Source organism: Ranitomeya imitator, chromosome 3, assembly GCF_032444005.1.
Source record: "Ranitomeya imitator isolate aRanImi1 chromosome 3, aRanImi1.pri, whole genome shotgun sequence".
In the NCBI taxonomy this organism is placed as follows: Eukaryota; Metazoa; Chordata; class Amphibia; order Anura; family Dendrobatidae; genus Ranitomeya; species Ranitomeya imitator.
In genome coordinates this window covers 226,996,676-227,023,305 of record NC_091284.1, presented here as the reverse complement: position 1 = coordinate 227,023,305, position 26,630 = coordinate 226,996,676, and the positions used below count along the sequence as shown (strand labels likewise).

Genomic DNA, 26,630 nt, shown 5'->3' with positions numbered 1-26,630 from the left:
CGTGGCTGGGCAATATACTACGTGGCTAGGCAATATACTACGTGGGCTGTGCAATATACTACGTGATAGAGATAGCAAAGGCGTGCACTCTGATCGGTGTGGATTGGTGCAGGCTGAACCACGGTAACTTCATAAATAAATAAACAACAGCCGCACTCGATATTTTGTTTTTTCATATGCAAATAAAGTAATTTATTATTTTCACCACAGTGGTATTTGCGAAACTGGGGTCACCACAATCATATATCGAGGTACTAGGTAACGTTTCGGCCCCGTTGTGGGCCTTTGTCAAACCTCACTAGAAAACAATAAGGATTTGCACAATGTTACAAATTTGAAAAAAAGGAATATGAAAAATAAAAATAAAAGAACAGGGACACAAAACACAACAAAACAGTGCTATACATAAGCAGCGACTAGTGGTAGTGTAAACCCAATACAGACACTATATGTACAAAATATACTATATGTACAAAATATACAAAGGGTATATATCAAGCCAATATCTGAAAAGGGAAATTATGCGTATATCTATATTCATAGAGCCAGCATGCAAGTTGGCGTGGTATCAACGAAAGGCATCCAGATTTACGCTTCTGAAAAATTACATACGAGCACTAATAAAAGAGGAAGGGCGACTAACCTTGTTGTAAAAAGAAAAAAGTGGAGGGTACCCCAAAGTAACGAAACAGGTAGTAAGGCAGGATCCAGGCGGAGACTGGAGGGGGGGGGGGAAGGAAAAGAAAGGTATACCATTAAGTAAGATAGGGATATATAGTACGAGAGTAAGGGGCGGGGGAACATGACATAACATACCGTATAATGCAAAAGCGGGAAAAAGAAGGTAGGTCAGGAAAGGGGAAACAAATTCCCAGTATGCGCTGTAAAAGATAAAAAGAGCATGAGTCAGCTGTGGGGAAGACAGGGGGGACACAGCCTAGAAGGGAGCAGCGAATACCTGAGGATCCGGTGTACTGCGTGCCTGCGGTGATGTGTGGAGCCGTGTAGAACCGTGGGGTTAATAAAGGGGCGGCACAGGAAGTGCAAGGCTGGAGCGAGGGCTGGAGCGCAGGGCCAGACAGATAGGGAGGAGGTTAGGATATGGGGCCGGCGTAAAGAGCGCGACTGCGCACTAGGCAGGATGTAGAGCCGAGGGCTGGAACACAAATATAGCGCGGGGAGGATGGGGCACGCTAGGAAAGGAGCATACGGCGGCGGCGCATGCGCACTTGAGAGAGTCGGGGAGCAACGGCGGCGCGCTGAAGGAAAAAAGACTAGCGCCTGCGCACTAGAGGGTCGGTAGTGGCGGTGCATAGCCAAACCTGGTATCTATATTAAAGGAGGGGAGCAAGCGTCGTAAGAGTGAAGGGAGCATCAGCGCAGAAGTAAAGCGCTGGGAGACAATAGATGGGCTGGCACCAGTATAGTATGGGAATGAAAGAAAGCCTGGGAGAAAAGGAAATGTGTCAGAGTGTGAAATGATGGGCTATGGGGAATATGACCGAAGTGGTGGAAGGAAAAATAAGGGGGAAAAAAAGGAAATAAAAATAAAAATAAAAATGAGGACAGAAGGAAGAGAAGGAGAAAAAGGGGGTGAGATCATGGGATGAGTATGATGGATAAACTGAAAAATGAAATAAATAAAAATAAATAAGGAAAAAAAAATAAAAATAAAAATAAAATAAAATGAAATGAAAGTAAAAATAAAAATAAAATGGGATAAGAATAAAAATAGGGTGTCGACCCAAAGTAGCAAAAGAGAAAAATGAAAGTAGAACGAAAAATAAAATAAACAAATAAAATGAAAATGAAAATAAAGATAAAAATAATAATAAAAATAATAATAATAATAATGAAAAAATAAAGTGAAAATGAAAAAAGATTGAAAAAATAATATATAATAAAAATAAAAATAAAAATATAAAAAAATATTATAAAAATTAAAAAATAAAAATGAAATGACCAAAATTGGGCAATAGGTACTTACCCCAGAAGGATGTGATAAATAGTGAGGGTCAGATGGCCTGAAAGTATTAAGAAAAGATTAGTATGTGGAAGGATAACAACAACGGTAAGTCAGCCCTACCCGCTAAGGACATGCAAGAATAAGCTAGTATAATGGAGTACAAATACTGAATATAGTGAAGACTATGACGCTATAGTAGAGAACCGGAGGGTCAACAGTATACCATCAGCAAACCAAATCAAGTTCACGGTTAAGGCCCTTTGGTGAGAGGGTCTTGAGGGTGTAGATCCAATGTGCTTCCCGTTCCCTCAGCTGTTTGATGTGGTTGCCGCCCCTGCGTGGTCTGTCCACCTGCTCAAGTACTTGGAATCGCAATTGTGAGATGGAGTGGTTGGCGGACACAAAATGGTAGGGGAGAGGAAGCCACGTTTTCTTGCATCTTATAGTTGATTTGTGAGACGCAATCCGATCCCGGATATGCTGTGTTGTCTCACCAACATAAAGAAGTCCACAGGGGCATTTAACTACGTAAATGACATTGTTAGAGTCACATGTGAAAAAACCATTGATTCTAAACTGTTTGCCCGAATGAGGGTGGGTGATTGTGCCAGATTTTATGACATTCGAGCAGCATGCACATCTCAAGCAGGGAAAGGTGCCGTTCCTTTCGGTACTAAGAAAGGTCTGTCTAGGCACTCTAGTAAAGCTACCAATGTCGGCTTTAACCACTTTGTCCCTAATGTTATTCGGCCTACGTTTACACAACAGCGGAGGTGTAGAAAAAGCCTGGATGTGGGGGTATGCTTGTTTAAGGAGAGGCCAGTGCTTGCGAATAGCATCATATACCACGGGCATAACAGGATGGTGAGAATGGACAAACGGGACTCTTTCAGGTCTGGATTGACTATTAGGGGAAACGGAAGGGTTTGTAGCCAACCTTTTCTCTTTATTCAAAAGACTCACAGGGTAATCCCTGGCCATGAACTTTTGTGACATCTCTTCCAGTCGTTCTGGAAGTAGACTGGGTTTTGAGACAATACGTGCTACACGCTTAAATTGAGAACGGGGCAAACTTTGTTTAGTGGAAATTGGGTGGCAACTTTGATAGTGAAGCAGACTATTGGAGTCAGTAGGTTTAGAAAAGATGTCCGTGACGAGGGAACCATTGGGTTCTCTTATGACCAAGGTGTCAAGAAAGGAGATCTGCAAAGGGCTACTGTTTAGTGTAAATTGCAGTTCTGGCCTAATGGAATTGAGATATTCGGTAAAGCTGAGTAGGGTATCGTGTGGGCCCGTCCATAGACAAAAGATGTCGTCTATGAATCGGAGCCAACATCGACTATGGGTGCGAAACAGGATGTTATTATATACGTAGGCATTCTCGTAATTGTCCATATAGATATTAGCGTAAGCTGGTGCGACATTTGCACCCATGGCAGTGCCTTGGGTTTGTAAATAGTATTGATCTCCGAAAAGAAAAAAATTGTTATGTAAAATCAAAGATAGGAGTTCAAGGCAAAGCTGTTGGGAATCATTGGTAAAATTGCGTTGTTGTAGGAGATCCGCCACTGCTTGAAGGCCTAGATCATGCTTAATGGAAGTATATAAGCTACATACGTCAAATGTAACAAGAATGCTTTCTGTTGGTGTGGGTGAAAATTGTCGTAGGGTTTGTAGAAAATGCCCGGTGTCTAGAATAAACGAACGCATTGTCTTAGTAAGTGGGGTTAGAATTTTTTCCAAGTAGATTGAGATAGGGGCCAGAATGGAGTCGGTTGAGGCGACAATTGGTCGCCCTGGTGGGTTGGTGAGAGATTTATGGATTTTGGGAAGAGTATATATTACGGGAGTCACTGGATACTGGTTAGTGAGGAAGGTAGCGGTTTTGGAGTCAATTACTTTAAGGGACTGATATTTATGGAGGATAGTCTCAATTCGTGTTTTAATGGTGGAAGTGGGATCAGAGGAAATCTGTTTATAAGTAGTGCCATTAGATAACTGTCTACGGATTTCAGATATATAGTCTGTAGTGTTCTGTACCACGATAGCGCCCCCCTTGTCAGCTGGCTTTATCGTGATGCTCTTATTGTTTCTCAGGGAATTCAGGGCCTGTTTTTCAACAGAAGAGATATTATTGTATGTGGGTAGATTCCCTGTCTGGTGTTGTTCAAAAATGCGGTCAATATCTTTCTGAATCAGTTCTATATAGGCCTCAGTGGCATGATAATTATGTGGAGGGTTGAAACTGCTAGTGTTGCGTAAACCCAAGTTAACAATGCTCAATGCAGGAATAGGATCACCCACAGACGTGGGTGCCCTATTATGTGGTGAATCTTGAAGAAGTCCAAAATGAGTCTTCAGACGAAGATTACGGAAGAAGTGTTGGAGGTCCTGGGAGAGTTTGAATTTATCCCATTGTGGGGTAGGACAAAAGGATAGGCCCCGTTGCAGAACTGTTAGTTCCGCCGGGTTGAGTGTATAAGAGGAGATGTTGATGACTGTGTTACTGGTCTTACCTGGGACCTTGTCGTCATGCGATCTGTGTTTCCGGAAGGCCCTCCGTATCGGTCTCCTCCGTGGCGGGTATTGGGTCTTGGGACCGGACGTTTGGATAAAAAACGATTCTGTGAGAGGCTGTTTGTGGAGCTGTCGCTGTCTGTACTGTATGAACCCTGGCGCCGGGGGCCAGAGTTGCCTTGTCTGGTACCGGAGGGAGCAGAGTCGTTCCATCTATAAACTCGGTTTTGAGAGTAGTCTTCGGAGTCTCGTTGAAATTTGGAGCGCTTTCTTTCTTGGAGAAATTTGCGATGCTCTTCTATTACCTTGTCAGTCTTTGCCTTCAAGGAGCTCCAGTCTGCTGCTGGTAGTAGTGTAGATAGTTGTTCTTCAATGGAGGCGATCTTTCCTTCGGTTTCTGAAATGGCTGTCTGAAGAAAATCAACAGTGAGAAGAATAATATCCAGAGAACATTTGTTGAGTATCTTTTGAAACTTGTCACAATAGTCGGGTTTGTCCGAGAACAATGTTGGTCGCAGGTGGCACCTGAGACCACGCGGTATTCTGCTTAGTCTATGATACTCAGCTAGCGTGATGGAATGTAAATCGAATGATGCCAAACGCCTTCGTTCACGCTCGTAGTCTTTAGTGCGTAATTCCTGAGCTGGGATTTTCAAGAAATCGCCAGAGCTGGTAACCTTGGCTAGGATCCGTGTCGCTGCTGGCTCATCGAATGCAAATGTTTCGGTAGACATCTATGGCTTCAGGTGCAAGACGCCAACAACGTACGTAATAGAGATAGCAAAGGCGTGCACTCTGATCGGTGTGGATTGGTGCAGGCTGAACCACGGTAACTTCATAAATAAATAAACAACAGCCGCACTCGATATTTTGTTTTTTCATATGCAAATAAAGTAATTTATTATTTTCACCACAGTGGTATTTGCGAAACTGGGGTCACCACAATCATATATCGAGGTACTAGGTAACGTTTCGGCCCCGTTGTGGGCCTTTGTCAAACCTCACTAGAAAACAATAAGGATTTGCACAATGTTACAAATTTGAAAAAAAGGAATATGAAAAATAAAAATAAAAGAACAGGGACACAAAACACAACAAAACAGTGCTATACATAAGCAGCGACTAGTGGTAGTGTAAACCCAATACAGACACTATATGTACAAAATATACTATATGTACAAAATATACAAAGGGTATATATCAAGCCAATATCTGAAAAGGGAAATTATGCGTATATCTATATTCATAGAGCCAGCATGCAAGTTGGCGTGGTATCAACGAAAGGCATCCAGATTTACGCTTCTGAAAAATTACATACGAGCACTAATAAAAGAGGAAGGGCGACTAACCTTGTTGTAAAAAGAAAAAAGTGGAGGGTACCCCAAAGTAACGAAACAGGTAGTAAGGCAGGATCCAGGCGGAGACTGGAGGGGGGGGGGGAAGGAAAAGAAAGGTATACCATTAAGTAAGATAGGGATATATAGTACGAGAGTAAGGGGCGGGGGAACATGACATAACATACCGTATAATGCAAAAGCGGGAAAAAGAAGGTAGGTCAGGAAAGGGGAAACAAATTCCCAGTATGCGCTGTAAAAGATAAAAAGAGCATGAGTCAGCTGTGGGGAAGACAGGGGGGACACAGCCTAGAAGGGAGCAGCGAATACCTGAGGATCCGGTGTACTGCGTGCCTGCGGTGATGTGTGGAGCCGTGTAGAACCGTGGGGTTAATAAAGGGGCGGCACAGGAAGTGCAAGGCTGGAGCGAGGGCTGGAGCGCAGGGCCAGACAGATATCTGGAGCGGCCCTGCGCTCCAGCCCTCGCTCCAGCCTTGCACTTCCTGTGCCGCCCCTTTATTAACCCCACGGTTCTACACGGCTCCACACATCACCGCAGGCACGCAGTACACCGGATCCTCAGGTATTCGCTGCTCCCTTCTAGGCTGTGTCCCCCCTGTCTTCCCCACAGCTGACTCATGCTCTTTTTATCTTTTACAGCGCATACTGGGAATTTGTTTCCCCTTTCCTGACCTACCTTCTTTTTCCCGCTTTTGCATTATACGGTATGTTATGTCATGTTCCCCCGCCCCTTACTCTCGTACTATATATCCCTATCTTACTTAATGGTATACCTTTCTTTTCCTTCCCCCCCCCCTCCAGTCTCCGCCTGGATCCTGCCTTACTACCTGTTTCGTTACTTTGGGGTACCCTCCACTTTTTTCTTTTTACAACAAGGTTAGTCGCCCTTCCTCTTTTATTAGTGCTCGTATGTAATTTTTCAGAAGCGTAAATCTGGATGCCTTTCGTTGATACCACGCCAACTTGCATGCTGGCTCTATGAATATAGATATACGCATAATTTCCCTTTTCAGATATTGGCTTGATATATACCCTTTGTATATTTTGTACATATAGTATATTTTGTACATATAGTGTCTGTATTGGGTTTACACTACCACTAGTCGCTGCTTATGTATAGCACTGTTTTGTTGTGTTTTGTGTCCCTGTTCTTTTATTTTTATTTTTCATATTCCTTTTTTTCAAATTTGTAACATTGTGCAAATCCTTATTGTTTTCTAGTGAGGTTTGACAAAGGCCCACAACGGGGCCGAAACGTTACCTAGTACCTCGATATATGATTGTGGTGACCCCAGTTTCGCAAATACCACTGTGGTGAAAATAATAAATTACTTTATTTGCATATGAAAAAACAAAATATCGAGTGCGGCTGTTGTTTATTTATTTATCAATATACTACGTGGACATGCATATTCTAGAATACCCGATGCATTCGAATCTGGCCACCATCTAGTTGTATTCATAATTACGAAGGTATTTTTCTTAACATATTGCTTCCATTAGAAATAGTCAACTGCCGAAGAGTAGTTTGGCAGTATAAAGCCTCAGATGATCCTTTATACTGACTTTTGTAGGTGGCTCTGATCCTTCTACCCTATAAGCCTGGTGATATTCACAGCATTGATATCTAAGCTCAATCTTGAATTGACCTGTGTACCTATTTGTCAGATTCAGGGTCAGACTGGCCCACCAGAGAATTGGAGAATTCTCCGGTGGGCCCAAGCACTGACATCTGCTGGCATACAGGGCCGGCAGCTGCCTAGGGCCCTCGTTGCTCCAAGGGCACCCAGCCAGTGGCATGTCGCTAATAGTGGCACACCACGCAGCTGCTATGGGGCCCGTGAGTCTGGGGGGCCCACCCGGTGCCAGCAGACAGCAGCGGGTAACAGGAGGCAGAAGCCGGCTGCTGCAGCTAAAGCCTGTCCCTACTGCTAATGAGAAATGAATATTCACTCTTCCCCAAGCCTCCATGGTCATGAAGAGGAATGAATATTCATTTCACTTTAATATCGGGCAGTGTTAGCCGCTGGCTGCGGATAACACTGCCCGCTATCAGGGCCGGCAGACCAGGGCCCCTGCTCCCCCAGGGGCCCCCAGCCCATGCGACCACTATGGGGCCTTTAAGTCAGGGGGACCCGGCGCCAGCACGGCTCCCCAGTGCGCACCGTATTCAACTGTATGGGCATCATAGATGCCGATACAGTTGAAAGCAATAATGAAGGATAGAGCGTCAGATGACACGCCCTCTCCCATCATTCCCCTCTGCCCCTGACACTGTGGGTGCATGTCGGGTAGACAGCAGTGCAGCTGCTGATACCGGAGCAGAGCCAGAGTCAGCGTGGGAACGAGGAGAAGAGGTGAGTATAGTGTTTTTGTTTTTTTATATACAGGTCCTTCTCAAAAAATTAGCATATAGTGTTAAATTTCATTATTTACCATAATGTAATGATTACAATTAAACTTTCATATATTATAGATTCATTATCCACCAACTGAAATTTGTCAGGTCTTTTATTGTTTAAATACTGATGATTTTGGCATACAACTCCTGATAACCCAAAAAACCTGTCTCAATAAATTAGCATATTTCACCCATCCAATCAAATAAAAGTGTTTTTTAATAACAAACAAAAAAACTATCAAATAATAATGTTCAGTTATGCACTCAATACTTGGTCGGGAATCCTTTGGCAGAAATGACTGCTTCAATGCGGCGTGGCATGGAGGCAATCAGCCTGTGACACTGCTGAGATGTTATGGAGGCCCAGGATGCTTCAATAGCGGCCTTAAGCTCATCCAGAGTGTTGGGTCTTGCGTCTCTCAACTTTCTCTTCACAATATCCCACAGATTCTCTATGGGGTTCAGGTCAGGAGAGTTGGCAGGCCAATTGAGCACAGTAATACCATGGTCAGTAAACCATTTACCAGTGGTTTTGGCACTGTGAGCAGGTGCCAGGTCGTGCTGAAAAATGAAATCTTCATCTCCATAAAGCATTTCAGCCGATGGAAGCATGAAGTGCTCCAAAATCTCCTGATAGCTAGCTGCATTGACCCTGCCCTTGATGAAACACAGTGGACCAACACCAGCAGCTGACATGGCACCCCACACCATCACTGACTGTGGGTACTTGACACTGGACTTCAGGCATTTTGGCATTTCCTTCTCCCCAGTCTTCCTCCAGACTCTGGCACTTTGATTTCCGAATGACATGCAAAATTTGCTTTCATCAGAAAAAAGTACTTGGGACCAATCCAGTGCTGCTTCTCTGTAGCCCAGGTCAGGCGCCTCTGCCGCTGTTTATGGTTCAAAAGTGGCTTTACCTGGGGAATGCGGCACCTGTAGCCCATTTCCTGCACACGCCTGTGCACGGTGGCTCTGGATGTTTCCACACCAGACTCAGTCCACTGCTTCCTCAGGTTCCCCAAGGTCTGGAATCGGTCCTTCTCCACAATCTTCCTCAGGGTCCGGTCTCCTCTTCTCGTTGTACAGCGTTTTCTGCCACATTGTTTCCTTCCAACAGACTTACCATTGAGGTGCCTTGATACAGCACTCTGGGAACAGCCTATTTGTTGAGAAATTTCTTTCTGGGTCTTACCCTCTTGCTTGAGGGTGTCAATGATGGCCTTCTTGACATCTGTCAGGTCGCTAGTCTTACCCATGATGGGGGTTTTGAGTAATGAACCAGGCAGGGAGTTTATAAAAGCCTCAGGTATCTTTTGCATGTGTTTAGAGTTAATTAGTTGATTCAGAAGATTAGGGTAATAGGTCGTTTAGAGAACCTTTTCTTGATATGCTAATTTATTGAGACAGGTTTTTTGGGTTATCAGGAGTTGTATGCCAAAATCATCAGTATTTAAACAATAAAAGACCTGACAAATTTCAGTTGGTGGATAATGAATCTATAATATATGAAAGTTTAATTGTAATCATTACATTATGGTAAATAATGAAATTTAACACTATATGCTAATTTTTTGAGAAGGACCTGTGTACAGCTCGGGAATGTATGTGGACACAATATGAGTAGCGATGTGAAAAATATAAGTGGACAGAGTACGGGGAGTAAGGGTGATGGGATGTGTGCAGACACAATATGGGGAGTCAGGTGAGCAGGCAGTATAGAAAGTGAGGGGGTAAATATATGAGGAGACAGTATGGTGAACAGTGGAGATGTGAGAGGAGACAGTATGAGGGAGGGGAATAGTGTGAGGAGACAGTATGGGGGAGAAAAGTGAGTTGGCACAGAATAGACACTGAGTAGTGGGGGCATTATTCCAAGGAGGGGGAGTGTGATGAGAGAGTACAGTATAAATATTGGGCTGTATACGGGGGACACAGTATGAGAGGGCAGTGTGAAGACAGGGCCGGTATGGAAAGGAGAGGTCAGTGTGAAGAGCATGTACTGTAAGAAAGACAACATGGGGGTCATATTTTGTGCAGACAATATAGTGAGGGGCAATTTTTTATTAAAGAGCATTATAATGACACTTCTATCTTTTAGGGCGTCATGTGGAGATTTTCTGCAATAGAGTGGAGAAGATGGAGGTCTGCAGAGACGAGCTGTGGATGAGAAAACTCATCATGGGGTCTGGAGAAGATGAAGAAAAGAAGGAGAACGGCTCCAGAGGCGACGTCATCTATCAGGTACCTGGATGGAAATGTTATTTGTGATACTGACTAATTCTCATGTTTTATTTATATTAGGAGCATTAAAGGGGATGTCCAGGTTTGTAATGAGTCTGCAGTCATTCTTTGTGACTGCAGACTTCTGAATCTCACAGTGCGCACTGCACGCTGTCAGGATTCCCTTGTACCGGCGATTTACATATATGTGCTCATGTGCTGACTAGATATGTGTGGCCTCAGTCAATGAAAATGAACTGAGTGAGGCCGGGCACGTCTAGTCAGAATGTGGACAGAAGTAAACAACCCACATGCTTGTGCTGACATGACTGTCAACCAGCAAGGGAGAATCCTAGTAGTGTGCAGTGCATTAGTTGTGAGAATTCAGAAGCTGCAATGTCAGGATTCAGCTCTGCAGGTTCCAGTAGTCATCACATGGACACTTCACTCACATGTGACTTTCATACTTATGGTCCTGTGACAACGATCTTCTCTTCTGCTTCTCTCAGTTTTTCACTGAACATTGAGAACATTATGGAGAGCGGCTCGTGGGTACATGACTAAGTGTGCAAGTCACATATGTCCTTGGGGGGGCGCCAAAATGAATTCTTGCCCCGGGTGCCAGAAAACCTAGATACACCTCTCTATGGGGGGCTGCATTATATTCTATGAGGGGGGCTGCATTATATTCTATGAGGGGGATGCATTATACTATCTGAGGGGGGCTACCCCAACCACCGCTATCACCCCTGGTGGTCTTGTATTTATTTCTATGTAGCTACATAGTGGACCCCCAAGAATGATTTTCTCTGGTGGGCCCAAGGTGCTCCAGTCTAATGCTGGTCAGGTGCATGTAGAAAAGCCACGGGAAGGGCAGCATCAAAAAAGGAAAACCACCTATGCCAAAACATGGTATCCATCCACAGACAGCTGTTTCAGGGTATTTGCTCCTCAACGGCTTTTCTACATGCATTTGCATATTTCCCATAAGGGATGGGAGCAGTGTTCTGGATCACTGCGTTAAGAAACACGTGATGGTGTCTCCGCGGTGTTGGATGCTTTGATCTCCCCGAGGTCAATCATCCTTATGTTTATAATGCTGGTCAGGTTCCTATTGATTGACTATGCTTAAAATGATATAACTTTTCCTTGTAATCAACCCTAAGATCATTGTAGACATTTCAAAATTGTTAAGATTGAAAAAAGACAGAGTACAACCAATCAAGTCCAAACAATAATCCTAACACTTTGATATTAGACAAAAAATTCAGTCCTGACTCCACATAAGGTAATTAGAATGAATCCGTGGACCAATGTTCCATCTGCAGACATCTAATACCCTTTTAAACTTGTTAAATTAATTGGTCATTTCATCAATATGTGGCAAAGAAGTCAGTAGTTAAACTGGTATTAGAATTCAATAATATCACTACGTAAAGATTCTTCATCTGTGGGGATGATGAAACCTTTTTATTCTAGATGTAGAGGAACCCCTCTTGTCATTGTTGCAGGCCTATGGGTAAAAATATAATTAGAAAGATGTCCATTCATATATTCTTACGTTGCAATAAGATTGCCCCTTAGTAGGCTTTTTTACAAACTGAATAACCCCAAGTTTGATAACCTATCTTGGTATTGCAGTCCACCCATTCCCTTAATAACCTTGGTTGCTTTTCTTTGCACTCACTCTACTTCAGCCATGTTCTTCTTATAAACCGGAAACCAAAATTGTACACAGTATTCTAAGTGTGGCCGCACTAGTGACTTACATAGAGGCAAAACTATGTTCTGCTCACAAGCATCTATGCCTCTTTTAATGCATGCCATGACTTCATTTGCCTTGACAACAGCGGTCATCACTAAAGCAAAATGCACAGTCACACCATGGCCATTTCACAGACAAAACACAACAAAAAAACAAAGTGAGCAGAGCATATACCTTTTAGTAAGTAAATAGTAATAGTACAGTTATATGAAAAAGTTTGGGCACCCCTATTAATCTTAAGGTTAATGTTTTATAAAAATTGTTTTTTTTTGCAACAGCTATTTCAGTTTCATATATCTAATAACTGTTGGACACAGTAATGTTTCTGCCTTGAAATAAGGTTTATTGTACTAACAGAAAATGTGCAATCTGCATTCAAACAAAATTTGACAGGTGCAGAAGTATGGGCACCCCACCAGAAAAGTGACATTAATGTTTAGTAGATCCTCCTTTTGCAAAAATAACAGCCTCTAGTCGCTTCCTGTAGCTTTAATGAGTTCCTGGATCCTGGATGAAGGTATTTTTGACTATTCCTCTTTACAAAACAATTCCAGTTCAGTTAAGTTTGATGGTCGCCGAGCATGGACAGCCCTCTTCAAATGATACCACAGATGTTCAATGATATTCAGGTCTGGGGAGTGGGATGGCCATTCCAGAACAGTGTAATTGTTCCTCTGCATGAATGCCTGAGTAGATTTGGAGTAGATTTTTATAAAACATTAAGCTTAAGATTACTAGGGGTGCCCAAACTTTTTCATATAACTGTACATATAAATAATATGGGGTACTTAGTTTACATTTTTTTGATCAATATAGTGTAATGTACTATTACTATTTACTTACTACATTTTGTTTTTACTGGTCACTAAAGTTGAGTTTGTTGTCCACCAATATGCCCAAGCCTTTTTCGGTCACAGTGTTATATGTTATGTTTGCTAATGACAGGTGTTATGAAGGCAATACAGAAACACAGTGTGCTTAGCGATCAGAGCGCACACAGTGATCTGACAAATACCCAAAAATACAAGAACGAGCTCTGAGACGTGGAAACTCTGTAGACTGCACACCTGATCCTATCCTAAACACAACTAAAAGCGGCTGTGGATTGCGCCTAACAACTACCTAGGCAACTCGGCACAGCCTAAGAAACTAGCTAGCCTGAAGATAGAAAAATAGGCCTGACTTGCCCCAGAGAAATTCCCCAAAGGAAAAGGCAGCCCCCCACATATAATGACTGTGAGTAAGATGAAAAGACAAAACGTAGGGATGAAATAGATTCAGCAAAGTGGGGCCCGATATTCTAGGACAGAGCGAGGACAGTAAAGCGAACTTTGCAGTCTACAAAAAACCCTAAAGCAAAACCACGCAAAGGGGGCAAAAAAAAACCACCGTGCCGAACTAACGGCACGGCGGTACACCCTTTGCGTCTCAGAGCTTCCAGCAAAACAAAAGACAAGCTGGACAGAAAAAAAGCAACAAAAAAGCAAAAAGCACTTAGCTATACAGAGCAGCAGGTCACAGGAACAATCAGGAGAAGCTCAGATCCAACACTGAAACATTGACAAGGAGCAAGGATAGCAGCATCAGGCGGAGTTAAGTAATGAAGCAGTTAACGAGCTCACCAGAACACCTGAGGGAGGAAGCTCAGAAGCTGCAGTACCACTTGTGACCACAGGAGTGAATTCAGCCACAGAATTCACAACAGTACCCCCCCCTTGAGGAGGGGTCACCGAACCCTCACCAGAGCCCCCAGGCCGACCAGAATGAGCCGCATGAAAGGCACGAACAAGATCGGAAGCATGAACATCAGAGGCAAAAACCCAGGAATTATCTTCCTGAGCATAACCCTTCCATTTAACCAGATACTGGAGTTTCCGTCTAGAAACACGAGAATCCAAAATCTTCTCCACAATATACTCCAATTCCCCCTCCACCAAAACCGGGGCAGGAGGCTCAACAGATGGAACCATAGGTGCCACGTATCTCCGCAACAACGACCTATAGAATACATTATGTATGGAAAAGGAGTCTGGGAGGGTCAAACGAAAAGACACAGGATTGAGAACCTCAGAAATCCTATACGGACCAATAAAACGAGGTTTAAATTTAGGAGAGGAAACCTTCATAGGAATATGACGAGAAGATAACCAAACCAGATCCCCAACACGAAGTCGGGGACCCACACGGCGTCTGCGATTAGCGAAAAGTTGAGCTTTCTCCTGGGACAAGATCAAATTGTCCACTACCTGAGTCCAGATCTGCTGCAACCTATCCACCACAGAATCCACACCAGGACAGTCCGAAGACTCAACCTGTCCTGAAGAGAAACGAGGATGGAACCAAGAATTGCAAAAAAATGGAGAAACCAAGGTAGCCGAGCTGGCCCGATTATTAAGGGCGAACTCAGCCAACGGCAAAAAGGACACCCAATCATCCTGGTCTGCAGAAACAAAACATCTGATATGTTTCCAAGGTCTGATTGGTTCGTTCGGTCTGGCCATTAGTCTGAGGATGGAAAGCCGAGGAAAAGGATAGGTCAATGCCCATCCTACCACAAAAGGCTCGCCAAAACCTTGAAACAAACTGGGAACCTCTGTCAGAAACAATATTCTCAGGAATGCCATGCAACCGAACCACATGCTGAAAGAACAAAGGTACCAAATCAGAGGAGGAAGGCAATTTAGCCAAGGGCACCAGATGGACCATTTTAGAAAAGCGATCACAGACCACCCAAATGACTGACATCTTTTGAGAAACGGGAAGGTCAGAAATGAAATCCATCGAAATATGTGTCCAAGGCCTCTTTGGGACCGGCAAGGGCAAAAGCAACCCACTGGCACGAGAACAGCAGGGCTTAGCCCTAGCACAAATCCCACAGGACTGCACAAAAGTACGTACATCCCGTGACAGAGATGGCCACCAGAAGGATCTAGCCACTAACTCTCTGGTACCAAAGATTCCAGGATGACCAGCCAACACCGAACAATGAAGTTCAGAGATAAGTTTATTAGTCCACCTATCAGGGACCAACAGTTTCTCTGCTGGACAACGATCAGGTTTATTCGCCTGAAATTTTTGCAGCACCCGCCGCAAATCAGGGGAGATGGCAGACACAATGACTCCTTCCTTGAGGATACCCGCTGGCTCAGATAAACCCGGAGAGTCGGGCACAAAACTCCTAGACAGAGCATCCGCCTTCACATTTTTAGAGCCCGGAAGGTACGAAATCACAAAGTCGAAGCGGGCAAAAAATAACGACCAACGGGCCTGTCTAGGATTCAAGCGCTTGGCAGACTCGAGATAAGTCAAGTTCTTATGATCAGTCAATACCACCACGCGATGCTTAGCTCCTTCAAGCCAATGACGCCACTCCTCGAATGCCCACTTCATGGCCAGCAACTCTCGATTGCCCACATCATAATTACGCTCAGCGGGCGAAAACTTCCTGGAAAAGAAAGCACATGGTTTCATCACTGAGCAATCAGAACCTCTCAGTGACAAAACCGCCCCTGCTCCAATCTCAGAAGCATCAACCTCGACCTGGAACGGAAGAGAAACATCTGGCTGACACAACACAGGGGCAGAACAAAAACGACGCTTCAACTCCTGAAAAGCTTCCACAGCAGCAGAAGACCAATTAACCAAATCAGCACCCTTCTTGGTCAAATCGGTCAATGGTTTGGCAATGCTAGAAAAATTACAGATGAAGCGACGATAAAAATTAGCAAAGCCCAGGAACTTTTGCAGACTTTTCAGAGATGTCGGCTGAATCCAATCCTGGATGGCTTGGACCTTAACTGGATCCATCTCGATAGTAGAAGGGGTAAAGATGAACCCCAAAAATGAAACTTTCTGCACACCGAAGAGACACTTTGATCCCTTCACAAACAAAGAGTTAGCACGCAGGACCTGAAAAACCATTCTGACCTGCTTCACATGAGACTCCCAATCATCTGAGAAGATCAAAATGTCATCCAAGTAAACAATCAGGAATTTATCCAGATACTCACGGAAGATGTCATGCATAAAAGACTGAAACACAGATGGAGCATTGGCAAGTCCGAACGGCATCACTAGATACTCAAAATGACCCTCGGGCGTATTGAATGCAGTTTTCCATTCATCTCCTTGCCTGATTCTCACCAGATTATACGCACCACGAAGATCTATCTTAGTGAACCAACTAGCCCCCTTAATCCGAGCAAACAAGTCAGATAACAATGGCAAGGGATACTGAAATTTAACAGTGATCTTATTAAGAAGGCGGTAATCAATACACGGTCTCAGCGAACCATCCTTCTTGGCTACAAAGAAGAACCCTGCTCCCAGTGGTGATGACGATGGGCGAATATGTCCCTTCTCCAGGGATTCCTTCACATAACTGCGCATAGCGGCGTGTTCGGGCACGGATAAATTAAATAATCGACCTTTAGGGAATTTACTACCAGGAATCAAATTGATAGCACAATCACAATCCCTATGAGGAGGTAGAGCATCGGACTTGGGCTCTTCAAATACATCCTGATAATCAGACAAGAACTCTGGGACCTCAGAAGGGGTGGATGACGAAATCGACAAAAATGGAACATCACCATGTACCCCCTGACAACCCCAGCTGGATACCGACATGGAATTCCAATCCAATACTGGATTATGGGTTTGTAGCCATGGCAACCCCAACACGACCACATCATGCAGATTATGCAACACCAGAAAGCGAATAACTTCCTGATGTGCAGGAGCCATGCACATGGTCAGCTGGGCCCAGTATTGAGGTTTATTCTTGGCCAAAGGTGTAGCATCAATTCCTCTCAATGGAATAGGACACCGCAAAGGCTCCAAGAAAAACCCACAACGTTTAGCATAATCCAAATCCATCAGATTCAGGGCAGCGCCCGAATCCACAAACGCCATGACAGAAAACGACGACAAAGAGCATATCAAGGTAATGGACAGAAGGAATTTGGACTGTATAGTACCAATGACGGCAGACCTAGCGGACCGCTTAGTGCGCTTAGGACAATCAGAAATAGCATGAGTGGAATCACCACAGTAGAAACACAGACCATTCAGACGTCTGTATTCCTGCCGTTCAACTCTAGTCATAGTCCTATCGCACTGCATAGGCTCAGGTTTAACCTCAGGCAGTACCGCCAAATGGTGCACAGATTTACGCTCGCGCAAGCGTCGACCGATCTGAATGGCCAAAGACAAAGACTCATTCAAACCAGCAGGCATAGGAAATCCCACCATGACATCCTTAAGAGCCTCAGAGAGACCCTTTCTGAACAAAGCTGCCAGCGCAGATTCATTCCACTGAGTGAGTACTGACCATTTCCTAAATTTCTGACAATATACTTCTATATCATCCTGACCCTGGCACAAAGCCAGCAAATTTTTCTCAGCCTGATCCACTGAATTAGGCTCATCGTACAGCAATCCGAGCGCCAGGAAAAACGCATCGACACTACTCAATGCAGGGTCTCCTGGCGCAAGAGAAAATGCCCAGTCTTGAGGGTCGCCGCGCAAAAAAGAAATAATAATCAAAACCTGTTGAATAGGATTACCAGAAGAATGAGGTTTCAAGGCCAGAAATAGCTTACAATTATTTTTGAAACTTAGAAACTTAGTTCTATCTCCAAAAAACAAATCAGGAATAGGAATTCTTGGTTCTAACATAGATTTCTGATCAATAGTATCTTGAATTTTTTGTACATTTATAACGAGATTATCCATTGAAGAGCACAGACCCTGAATATCCATGTCCACACCTGTGTCCAGAATACCCCAAATGTCTAGGGGAAAAAAAAAAAAATGAACACAGAGCAGAAAAAAAAAAAAAAATGATGTCAGAACTTTTTCTTTCCCTCTATTGAGAATCATTAGTTTGGCTCCTTGTACTGTTATGTTTGCTAATGACAGGTGTTATGAAGGCAATCCAGAAACACAGTGTGCTTAGCGATCAGAGCGCACACAGTGATCTGACAAATACCCAAATATACAAGAACGAGCTCTGAGACGTGGAAACTCTGTAGACTGCACACCTGATCCTATCCTAAACACAACTAAAAGCGGCTGTGGATTGCGCCTAACAACTACCTAGGCAACTCGGCACAGCCTAAGAAACTAGCTAGCCTGAAGATAGAAAAATAGGCCTGACTTGCCCCAGAGAAATTCCCCAAAGGAAAAGGCAGCCCCCCACATATAATGACTGTGAGTAAGATGAAAAGACAAAACGTAGGGATGAAATAGATTCAGCAAAGTGGGGCCCGATATTCTAGGACAGAGCGAGGACAGTAAAGCGAACTTTGCAGTTTACAAAAAACCCTAAAGCAAAACCACGCAATGGGGGCAAAAAAAACCCCACCGTGCCGAACTAACGGCACGGCGGTACACCCTTTGCGTCTCAGAGCTTCCAGCAAAACAAAAGACAAGCTGGACAGAAAAAAAGCAACAAAAAAGCAAAAAGCACTTAGCTATACAGAGCAGCAGGTCACAGGAACAATCAGGAGAAGCTCAGATCCAACACTGAAACATTGACAAGGAGCAAGGATAGCAGCATCAGGCGGAGTTAAGTAATGAAGCAGTTAACGAGCTCACCAGAACACCTGAGGGAGGAAGCTCAGAAGCTGCAGTACCACTTGTGACCACAGGAGTGAATTCAGCCACAGAATTCACAACAGTTATACCATTCAGTACAAATTTTATTTCCTCTGCCCAAGTGCATGACCTTACATTTCAAAGCAAGAAACTGTGGCACCATTCAACCAATGCATGTGGACATTTTCTTCCCTTTTGTGAGCATTTGAGGTAACTACAAGGAATTTTGATGGTGCTTAGGTCAAATGTGTATAATGCGTGCCCCCATAGAAGAAGCATAAGGCGAAACGGCGCTCGCCCCCATAGAAGAAGCATAACGCGAAACGGCACTGTCGGGGTGAGAGCGCGAGGCAGCAGGGTCTCTTTTGCAATCAGCACTTTACAGGTATTGTACTACTCACAACACTATGAGCTTCATACTAGCTTTTCATAGCACTCATTACATTTATTAGGATCAGGCAGAAGCCCATGCACAGTTTATGGTAAATGCTAATATTTGAACCATGCACTATGCACTTTACTTGCAATTTATGAATTAGAATTTAATCCATATTTTTTCTGCATGGTTGGTCTTTTTCTTCTTTTTCCTCATTTTTGGTAGCGCAATTTCCTCTGTGCAGGTAATCATTTTTGTGTCCCGATGCTCCTGCACTACTCGTATGTTCCTAAGCTTGATTTCATTGAATACTATTATTTCATTTTATCTAATGTTAATAATAAAAAATTGATTTTTTACTACATAACATTTTGTTCCAATTTATCGTCGTCCCTCTGTACGCAGATTGAGGTTGTGTCTGTAGACTCCAAATCTCTCTGCAGTATTAAATTACCCTCCTCCGTGGTGATTACATTGCAGAGATTAGTATCATTTGAAAATATTGAAATTCTCATCTGAATTTCCTCAACAAAGTCATTAATAAATATACTAATTAATTAACAGACCAACACTGACCCACTGTGGAATCCCACAATTAACTATGATCTAATCAGAGTGGTGTGTTCCATTCATTAATCGCCACCCTCTGTTTCCTATCACTGGGCAATTTAAGCAATTTACACATATTTTCCGCTGGTCACAATGTTCTCATTGTGTGTTAAAACCTTTTATGCGGCACTGTATCGCCTTTAAAAAGTCCAGATAGACAACTTCCACTGATGCAGTCTGGAACTTACCTCTTCATACAAGCTGATCAGATTAGTTTGACAGAACCAATGTCTCGTAAACCCATGTTGATGCCGTATTATAATAAAAAATACACTCAAACTGGTTTGGATTATAAAAAATGAAATGTTGTAGTTTAAACTTTCAAACCATGGAAAAGGGTTACACTGGCGAGCAAAAGGGTAACAATGTTTTGAACTTTTGACTTTCAGGCTCCATATCTTACCATCCACTACTGTTTCGAACATGAGAATACCATCATTTTATAGACAATCATCTTGGCTGTCTAATACATAAATTTGACGTGCAACTATTTAGCATATGATTAGTTATGCAGATTCTTGTCTCCTCACTGCATTGTTAAGGTTTTGCTCCTAAAAATCAAAATGTTTGTTTTTATTATTTTGTTAGCATTTTGTAAATCCACCTTTGGTTTTTAACACTGCCTGAAACCTTCTGGACATGCTCTCGATCAGATTCAAACATGTCTTGACCAAAAACTGATCCCAGGTCTATTTTACATATTCCCAAAGTTGGTGCGTACTAGTCAACTCACTTGGGTATATATACAGCTTTTTCTACAACTACCCACAAGTGTTAAATTAAATTGATGTCTGGGGACTGTGGGGACCAATCAAGTACCTCTATTTCATTGACATTGAACTATTGCTTCACAATCTATATCCTTCATATCCTTGTACTGCTGGAACACTATCTCGTCCTTTTCATACCCATAGTATTCGAGTGTACAAAGCATCTTGTAGGATACTCACATATAGCTCAGCATTGAAATCACTATCGATCCTGGTCAAGTATCCAACACCTTAAAATGTGCAGCGTAAATGTGCAATGTGGCCTCCCTTTTCTTTGATCTGGACATTATGTTTATACAGCTCCCCATGGCTGGGTGTCCATTAGTCGGGATCTCGTTCAGCCCTTCTTCACATTTACATCATTTGACATATGGTAAGGTTTTAACACCAGAAGTTACATCCTGACATGGTGGGATTGCTTTTACATTTTTTTATTCAAAATTATCCATGTACTCTGTTATTTTCATGCAGTATTGCTATTTATTTATTGCAGGGTATTTGCTCATTTTGTATATATCTCAGGTATTATTATTATTATTATTACACCTACTACATATTGGAATAGGGTCTTGGAGATGGGAATACGCTTTTAACCATCAAACCTGCCCTGCTACTGGTCCATGGACCAACTTTCCGGACACTTTCCTGACATGTATATATATATATATGTATATTTAAGCTGGAGGTACCAATAAATCTAAAACACAATTAGTGGAAAAAGCTTTCTACATAAAATATCATATCCCTCACACTATGTTCAATCCATTACCTTGTTGGCATTTAGCATCTATCATCCATATACAGTCCCAGCGGTTACCAGGTGTTCACATGTATATTAGTCATTGGGGTCTTTCCAAACGTGTGAGTCGCGCTGACTTTCCAAAAATATATGTGAGGAAAGGGTGTTAAACCTGTCCCGGCCGGTGACAGTCACCCCTTACCTCACAGGCGATGCTTCCAGATCTTCAGCGGTGAAGCCGCGCTTCCACAGACAGATTGCCGGCGAGGTGCAGTAGCGCTGCAAGACCTCGCGTGACGTCACATCCACGTGGTACTCCACGTGATCGGCTGACGGAATGCACCTAGGACCAAAAAGTTCTATCCAACGCGTTTCGAAGTCGGCAGACTCCTTCTTCAGACTCCTTCGCCTGTGAGGTAAGGGGTGACTGTCACCGGCCGGGACAGGTTTAACACCCTTTCCTCACATATATTTTTGGAAAGTCAGCGCTACTCACACGTTTGGAAAGACCCCAATGACTAATATACATGTGAACACCTGGTAACCGCTGGGACTGTATATGGATGATAGATGCTAAATGCCAACAAGGTAATGGATTGAACATAGTGTGAGGGATATGATATTTTATGTAGAAAGCTTTTTCCACTAATTGTGTTTTAGATTTATTGGTACCTCCAGCGCAAATATACATATATATATAGCTGCCTGTGTTTACACTTGATGACGGACATTTTTGGTAGTTGTGTCCATTTATTTGCAGCAGGGGGAGTACCAAGGTATTATTCTCTGTGCAGCGCTCTTGGTTGTCTTTATATTTTGGCTTCTATATTTTATATATTTTTTATAAAATAGTGGTAACTACTGTTACTAAGTGGCTGCAGCACGATTAGAACCTTATTTACCATGAGTGAACTCTGGGATGATAGGAGGGAAAGGATCTATAAGATCCAAAAGTTTTTTCAAACAGATCTCCAGGTAACATATTTGGACTCGAATAAGGAAGATCTAAGCAAAGCTATTGAATCTCTGAGGACTTTAGAACAACATTTAATCAAAGAGATGAGAGATTTATGGGAGATAGCGACGTTAGAAAGATACTTGTCACTGAATTGCATACCTAAAGGCCTGGTGGTATATAAACCCTTATCAGGTGATATTGGAGATCTGGATACTATGGCCGAATGGGATGCAATGTTTAATGATTTTTCTAGGAGTGTGGTACTGTTTATTATTAAGAAAAGAAAGGACGAGCTAATTAAGATCCGCAATGAAATCTCCAATCTATTTGAGGAGATTAAACCATTTGAATCATCTCAGGAGATTATACATCTATCTAACAGTATAAGAAGGAGAATAAAAACAAAAGAAAAAGAGATTATAGAAAAGAAACAAAGAAAATTCTGTAGGGATCTAAGATCGGAAAATAGAGGTACCCCCCAATCAAATAAAATACATCAAATAAATAGCTACCAACTAATAAGGGGAAATACTCCAAATCATGAGGATGAATATTCCATGAGAAGGAATTGTCAATTAGTTACATTAGATGAAATACAGGGAGGTGAGGGTTCCTCTTAGTCTTTGAGTGAGAGATTTTCCATCCATGTTACTTCAGATATGAAGAATTTCTCGAATGAGATCATTGACAGTAATCCAAATATGGATATAAACATTGAGAATAATATTCAAAATAAGGGACCCGAAATCTCTACCCCGATACTCTCTGTAACAACTCAAAACAGATTTCTCTCACTTGAGAATGTGGTAAACTCCTCTGAAAACAATCAAAGAGAATCTAGTCCCCAGCTGCCAACTACTAGCAGAGCATCCATCCGAGCCCTAGAACAGAGAAAAACAAAACAACAGAAAACCAAACAGAGCCGTCTTCCTTTTTTTCAGGTGGTTCGAAAAAATCACGAAAAAGGGGGTGTAGGGCCGGGAAATCTACCAAAAAAAAGAACAAATATCAGCAACAACAACAACAAAAAAGTGAACCAGTTACATTAGAACAAAAGATATTTAATCTTAGTGATCATAAACTGGATATTAATGAGGTCACGTTACTAAATAAGGGTTTAAAATATGCCCCAAGTACAAAATTTAACAAATTCGAAGCCTTTGTAGGTATTAAATTGTTTATGAGGAAGCTGGCCATCAAAAAATATTATGTGAAGAAAAAACTCACTAGTCATGAAGCTGATGGCACTACAGCGATATTCGATCCATACCAACATACCTCCTTGAAAAATAAATCTAATTTCCATCCGATCCAAGAGTATTCTGAGGCTTTCAATGCCTTTCAGAAAAATGTTATCAATGACATCAGGAAAATATCAAATAAGAATTGTTCTAAATATAAGTATGACCTGTCTCATCGTGAACGAATGGCAATCAGACAACTTCAAGATAATAAAGATATCACGATAAGGCCAGCAGATAAAGGGGGTGGAATAGTGGTTTTAAATACTGAGGATTATAACAAAGAATCTTTACGCCTATTGGGAGATGAGTGTACATATATAACACTTAAGGTAGATCCAACTGAAAGTTATATTTTTGAAATGCAGAACTTAATTAAAATGGGACTACAAAAAGGTTTTTTAAATAAATGTGAATATGATTTTATCAATATAAAACACATCCCAGAGTCCCATATTTTTATTATCTACCCAAGAGTCACAAAGACTTGTCACATCCGCCAGGTAGGCCTATAATCTCAGCCATAGGAGGCCTTACAACTAATATGTCGAGATATGTCGATTGCCACCTACAGAAATTATGTCCCCTACTCCCATCCTACCTAAAGGATAGTGCACATGTTTTACGGATATTACAAACTGTTCGGTGGGAGGACCATTACATAATTGGTACCATTGATATCACTTCTTTATACACAGTTATCCAGCACCAGAAAGGTTGTGAAGCAGTTCAACATTTTTTATCTAAAGATGGGATTTTACCAAGTGATCAACTTGCTTTTATTATTGATTGTATAAATTTTATTCTTACCCACAACTATTTTCGTTTCGAGAAGGACTACTACTCCCAGCAGTGGGGCACTGCCATGGGTACCAGGTTCGCCCCCAGCTACGCCAACTTAAATGTTGGCAAGCGGGAGGAAGATAACATCTATATAGATGGACTCCTGCGGGCGAACCTGGTCCTATGGCAGCGTTTTACAGATGATATAGTTTTTATATGGTCAGGGGGCCCTGTTTTATTATTGGATTTTATCAATGAACTTAATAAAAATAATTATTTTTTAAATTTCACAGCAAGCACAAGCAATAAAGAAATAATTTTTTTAGATTTAAAAATCTTTATAGAAGGAAATGGGATCCAAACCAGTCTGTATCACAAACCCACTGATTCAAACAACTATATTGCACTAAATAGTTGCCATTTACCAAGTTGGCTTTTGAATGTCCCCAAAAGCCAATTTATAAGAGCCCACAGAAATTGCGCCAAACCAGAGGATTGTAAGGGTATGTTCACACGTTCAGGATTTCCATCCTTTTTTTTTCAGGACAGTTTTTTAAAAAAACTGCAGCTCTTGGCAGAAAACGCAGGTCCTTTTTTTGGTCCTTTTTTTGTCCTTTTTTGATGCGTTTTTTGATGCGTTTTTTTATTTTTTTTTTATGCAGTTTTCTATGCAGAGACTGTGTGTTTCCTAGGAAGCTTTTTAGGGCTAAAATGGCTGAAAATACCCTAACCCTACCCCTAACCCTAACCCTACCCCTAACCCTACCCCTAACCCTACCCCTAACCCTAACCCTAACCCTACCCCTAACCCTACCCCTAACCCTAACCCTACCCCTAACCCTACCCCTACCCCTATTCTAACCTTAGTGAAAAAAAAAAAAAAAAATTCTTAATTTTTTTATTGTCCCTACCAATGGGGGTGACAAAGTGGGGGGGGTGTCATTTACTATTTTTTTATTTTGATCACTGAGATAGGTTATATCTCAGTGATCAAAATGCACTTTGGAGCGAATCTGCCGGCCGGCAGATTCGGCGGGCGCACTGCGCATGCGCCCACCATTTTGCAAGATGGCGGCGCCCAGGGAGAAGACGGCCGGACGGACACCGGGACGCCGGGTAAGTATAAGGGGGGGAGATTAGGGCACGGGGGGCATCTGAGCACTGGGGGGGGCATCGGAGCACGGGGGGGCGGGATCGGAGCACGGGGGGGCAGCCACACTCCGCCCACGCACTTCCGCCCGCTCCCCCGCACTTCCTGCTGCAGCGGTTCTGCACATCAAATCGCAGTAAAACCCGCAGATATATTTTTGATCTGCGGGTTTTACTGCGATTTTGACCTCACAATGGAGGTCTATGGGTGCAGAACCGCTGCGGTTCAGGAAAAAGAAGTGACATGCTCCTTCTTTTTTGCCGCAGCTATTCTGCGCGGCTTTTTAAACGAAATTACGGATCATGTGCACAGCAGTGACTGTTTTCCATAGGGTTACATTGTTATGTACCCTGCATGGAAAACAGCTGGGGAACCGCAGCGGCAAAACCGCTGCGGTTCCGCAGTAAAAAACGCACTGTGTGAACATGGCCTAAGAAGGAAACTAATATCCTGATAGAGAGGTTTAGCCAGAAAGGATATGATAAAGAGACTCTGATACGGGTCAAGGAACAAGTAGGGAAACAATCTCGAAAGAAATTACTCAAACCGAAAGAGAAAAAGGAAAAAATGAACAATATGGAAAATGAAGTGATACCGATTATAGCTCCATATAATTCTAATAGTCATCTTTTGAAAAAAATTGTAAATAAATATTGGAGTATATTAAAGGAAGATAAAGTGATCGGGAATACATTAGCCGAACACCCCAGGTTTGTGTTTAGGAGGGCGAACAATCTAGGCAACATAATAGCTCCATCTGTTCGGAAACCTGCGTCACCTATATTGCCGTCTACATTAAAGGCCAGGTCTGTTTTTTTCCATGTAAAAGATGCTTTCGGTGTAGAAAACTAAACACGAAAAAACAACTGAGTATTACTTGTAAAGAGAATGAAGCAGAAATTAAGGATTTCATAACCTGTTCCACCCGAGGAGTAATCTATGGCATAAAATGCCCGTGTGAAAAATTATATATAGTAACATAGTTAGTAAGGCCGAAAAAAGACATTTGTCCATCCAGTTCATATCATATCCAGGCCGCACTATACGACCTATGAGTGTACGTATTGGGGAACATCTACGCAATATTAACAAAAAGTTTGCGGGTCATCCCCTATCGCAACATTTTGAGGAATATAATGGGGGCTCAGTGGAAAATGTTGTGGTTACTGGGATTAAA

General features: G+C 42.5%; 2 long non-coding RNA genes across 2 annotated transcripts; one reads left to right on the top strand and one right to left on the bottom strand.

Annotated features, from left to right (window-relative positions):
• Positions 1 to 4,856: 4,856 nt before the first annotated feature.
• LOC138669604 (uncharacterized) lies at positions 4,857 to 6,236 on the bottom strand. The gene is made up of 4 exons (XR_011319203.1): positions 6,148 to 6,236; positions 6,006 to 6,070; positions 5,833 to 5,907; positions 4,857 to 5,487 (listed from the first exon to the last, which is right to left on the bottom strand). It is a non-coding gene; the product is annotated as an uncharacterized lncRNA (long non-coding RNA).
• Positions 6,237 to 6,311: 75 nt separating this feature from the next.
• On the top strand, positions 6,312 to 7,133 carry LOC138672009 (uncharacterized). The gene is made up of 4 exons (XR_011319529.1): positions 6,312 to 6,400; positions 6,478 to 6,542; positions 6,640 to 6,714; positions 7,060 to 7,133. It is a non-coding gene; the product is annotated as an uncharacterized lncRNA (long non-coding RNA).
• The last annotated feature ends 19,497 nt before the right edge of the window (positions 7,134 to 26,630 follow it).